Source organism: Haliotis rubra, unplaced genomic scaffold (genome assembly GCF_003918875.1).
Source record: "Haliotis rubra isolate DU_JTF1 unplaced genomic scaffold, ASM391887v1 Scf1008, whole genome shotgun sequence".
In the NCBI taxonomy this organism is placed as follows: Eukaryota; Metazoa; Mollusca; class Gastropoda; order Lepetellida; family Haliotidae; genus Haliotis; species Haliotis rubra.
In genome coordinates, this window is record NW_025764902.1 from 38,920 (window position 1) to 43,593 (window position 4,674).

Sequence of the window (4,674 nt, forward strand, 5' to 3'; positions counted from 1 at the left end):
GATCAAATTAGCTGTTTGAAACAGAGGTGTTAATTAAGATTTGAAACCTCTGGTGAACCACCCTGGAACGAATATTTTTCTAAATTCACGTTCTCTACTCTGAATTCTTTTAAGAGATATCACAATTCAGTTGTCACCTTTTAAGATTACTGCTTAGAGAGAGATTGAACTGTATCATAAATTGTAACTTTGTAATTTGTTTGAGACAAATTGTTGTTTGTTTCATTATTTTTAGAAGTGGGTGGGTGGGTGGGGATTTGGTGTAAATGACCTTTTCTGTTTCTAAATAATAATGTGTAATGAATATATATGGGTTTTAAACAAACCAAACTCATTTGGCCTTTGTACCCTTAAAATGTTTATGAATGCAGACTTAATCTCGTCACTATATGGCTGGAGTAATCCCGATGTGACGTAAAGTCTAACTCAGCTCAAATTCTTTAAGACATATACTGTCTATTCTCGTTGACCAACTTGCACAGCTCTGTGAAGAAATAACCAGTTTATATTTATTATGGCTTTGTTGATAATTGTGTAATGAAGACATATACATTTTAAGAAACTCGTTTAAACTTTGTAACTCAAATATGTATATCAGCTGACAATGGCGATGCGACGTAAAACTCAATTCAGCTATACTCCTTTACGTTTGCTGTAGGAAACCATGTAAAGTTTGCTTTTTGACCGAGCCACAAGGTTTGGTATTCCAATATTGTAGGAACTGTCAAGACTAACAAAAGATACTGTGTACCTGGCTTTTTCCGCTTCGTTCATCAAGCAGCAGGGATATATTCTTGTCACTGCAATACTATGGGCAATGAAAACAACGTGGTGAGTACATATGATATGTGTCACTGTTACAAGGGAATGTATGCTGTTCTGCAATTTATTTTTCTGCTTGTTTCCTTTCATGTATTCTAAGCAAAATATATCTGTTAATTGGTCATATGTTTTTAATTTTGTCATTTAACGCCGCATTTAGCAATATTCCCACCACATGGCGGCAGTAGCTTCTGGGCTAGACAATCCAGTGATGAACAGTTGAGCATCGATCTATGCAACTGGGATACGATGACATGTGTCAACCATGTCAGTGAGCCTTACCCCCACCCCCATGTTTAAATGATAACAGAAATGTTCGATATATTCTGATATTTTTATAACTTGCCGAGCATAACATATTGGGAGGTTTGCAGGTGTTATTCATCATGCAATGCTTTTGAAGTTCTATCTGCTCTCTAGTTCATACTAGAAGAAGACGGTTTGCTTTGATCAGTATGTACCATTCATCATGACACGTAAGTCAATATATGACTTAGCAATCCGTGAAGATTCGGGATAGAACTGGCCTTCAGCAACCCATGCTTGTCGTAAAAACCGACTAACGAGACACATGTCATCGTATGTCAGTTGCGTAGATAGATGCTCATAGTGATCACTGGATTGTCTGGTCCTAACTCGATTATTTGCATACCCTGCCACAAAGCTGGTAGCTGAAATATTACTGAGTGAGTGAGTGAGTGTCGGTATCTGGAATATGATTAAGTGAGTGAGTGAGTGTCGGTATCTGGAATGTGAGTGAGTGAGTGAGTGAATGAGTGAATGAGTGAGTGCCGTATCTGCAATATGGTGAGTGAGTGAGTGAGTGCCGGTATCTTGAGTGAGTGAGTAGTCCATCGCCCTAACACACGTAAACCAAACCAGTCCCTTGGCAATATTCATTTTCTGTCTCCAGTGAAAGGTTCCTCTGAGAAGAAGTCTGAAACTCCGGGACAAAATGACATTCCTGTTATCAACATTCCGATATTCGAAATGGTTTGTACATCTGCCAATCCCTCTTACAGTGGTCGCTAATGTTGCATGTAGGTTTATTAATTTTGAGACATACATTTTCTCACAACGAATGAAACAAAACTTGTCCCATTAGAGAGTGTGTTTACTAGTAATACCAGACAGCCCTGAGATAATTTGTTACAAAAAAATCATTTTAATATCAAATAATGCATTAAATACATTCGCCGGGTTCAACGTCAAATATTCTGCAGTGTAGAACTGGTGGTGATAACTGGCGGTATAATCCGATTTCGGTCGGTTCGAATCCCTTTAGCGTGATATTGATCCTTTGTTTGTCAGTAACACATCAACATATCCCCGATATCAATCACTGGGTTGACCCTTAAAAACGTATATACCTCTGAAGATCCGGGTTCAAATTGGTCTTCGACAACCCATTCTTGTCGAGAGGCGACTCACAGAATCAGGTGGTTAGGCTCGCTGATGTGGTTGACACATGTCATCGTATCTCAGTATCGTAGATTGATGCTCATGATGTTGATCACTGGATCGTCTGGTCCAGGTCCGATTATTTACAGACCACCGCTACATGGCTGAATTTGCCTTGTGTGGCCATCAACAAAAACAAAGTAAACACATCATTCAAGATTGAGTAATTCCTTTTCCATTTTGTGTCTGACATTTCATTGAAATATATTATCTTAGCAAAAACTTCCATTCTGAATCTAAATTGATTTATAAGTCTTCGAATTTCTTAGGTTTGGCATCACTCTGGAAAACGACGAAATGACCCCTTTAGACATCTATGTAGAATCTGAGGACGGCAAAAGCCTCAACTTCATGACTTTTACCTGTCACAGGCCACCAGCTTCATCAACATGAGAAACAGCAGAAGGATGTCCTGACCTAGCACGGACGACATTTGTGCTGGCAGTAGTGTTACAGTGGAATGACTTTCAGGTACACTATCACCAGGACCCGTCAAGATCCGGGCTAGAATTGGTCTTCAGTAATCCATGCTTGTCGTAAGAGACGACTAACGGGATCGGGTGGTCAGGCTCGCTGACTTGGTTGACATGTATCCAAGTTGCGTTGGCCGATGCTCATGCTGTTGATTTTACAGGATTATCTGGTCCAGACTTGATAATTTACAGACCGCCTCCATACGACTGGGGAGCGGTGGGTTAGTATTGTGGCTAAAGCGTTTGCTCGTCACACCATACACACGGGTTCCACACATGGGTACAATGTGTGAAGCCCATTTCTGGTGTCCCAACCGTGATATTGCTGGAATATTGCTAATAGCAGCGTAAAACCTCACTCCACTCAACCTAATATGTGACTTAACTTTCACCAAACCAAGAGCCATTGTGATGACGTATTCAATACGACCAAATCAGTAATATCTACTAATGTTATGAACACATTTAGTTCAGCTTTTAGACCAGTATGAAATACAATATCAAGTGTTTGAGCAATGATTCTGAAAGTTATGGGATGCTTTGTCAGGAAAGAGCATGGACATAGTCCATCATTTCTATTCTTCTTCATACAACAAATGCATGGAAAAATACAATAAATGCTAAATGTAGTGACTATTGTAAGTTATTTCTAATCTTTGAAAGTGAACATATACTCTCAAAAACAAGAGACGCATAGGTGATATTGATATATGTAATTTCAAATAATTTTCTAAATTATTGTTTGATTGTTATGTCTTCGTCATTAAAACGCTGTCTTGTGTACACGGAACGAATGCACAGTGCAAGAAACGCATCTTCGGAAACTTTAATGAAAGTCTACTTTCAAAATAGTCAACTTGCATGAAAATGTCATGCAGAAAAATGTGGTTCCTGTTGAACTGTTTACAAGCTATATATGTTAACAGGCATATATTTGAGCTTTTATACTGTGATGTTTGGATGCAACTAATCAAACATTAAATGTGTTATTTCACTTCAAAGTTGGCAGATTGAAATACATGTATTCACCTAATGCGTTTCTTTCTGTTTTGGCATATGCTCATGCAGATTAAGGGGTTTGGGTGCAGACAGTTAAAACAAAGTGATACATGGTTCTACAGTCATGAATGAGTCCATATTTCAGTTTAAAATATGTCAGCCTTACTTTTTGCCAAAGAAAATTGATTGAAATACTTATTTCAGGTGTCTGTTGATAATAATTTGGTGTTCACTCTGAAGATCCCCGAGCCGAAACCAGTGAACGCGGTCACAGTGGCAGGAGACGTTAAAGTCCGGAGGATTTACATAGAGTGATACATTTCAAGATATCACACTTACAACTGTTAATTGTCCAACAATTCGATTTGTCTTATAGATTACACTTAATGCTTTTGTTTATTGTTCCAAGGACACGGTGTAACTATAGTAAACAATATTACAACTGAGAAAGACATAAAATGTTTTACAAGCATTACAGAATTATGAAACAATGTCCATGTCTTTATTTTAAACAATGGTTTGAAAATGGAATAATGATGTTTTTATGCTTTGTGCCTTATGAATGGATGGTCTCATGTGTGACTGAGCGACTGGAAGAGTAATAAGGGCTACCCAGCTCTCACCACGAGGAGGTTGCTCTTCACGTCTGATTCATGGGGCTGTAAGCCAATTCACATTTTGACAGAAATATTATTAACATTTTGAACAAACCAGAAGTGTTTCTTTTCAAAATCACAATATTTGTAAACATTCCATGCACAAGCCATGGCCTATTCTACCACCCATCATGGCAAAGTGTGTTGGATAATTGCCAGCTCCGATAACCTCAACTACCAGACGCCATATCTGCCCACCAGGGACGCAACCAACGGTAAACACGTGGCCGAATTGGGTGGCCTTTTACGGCCAGTAATGGGTC

General features: G+C 38.7%; 1 long non-coding RNA gene across 1 annotated transcript; it reads left to right on the top strand.

Annotated features, from left to right (window-relative positions):
* The first annotated feature begins 744 nt into the window (after positions 1–744).
* LOC124268140 lies at positions 745–4,286 on the top strand. The gene is made up of 4 exons (XR_006896215.1): positions 745–831; positions 1,736–1,815; positions 2,553–2,754; positions 3,960–4,286. It is a non-coding gene; the product is annotated as an uncharacterized LOC124268140 (long non-coding RNA).
* The last annotated feature ends 388 nt before the right edge of the window (positions 4,287–4,674 follow it).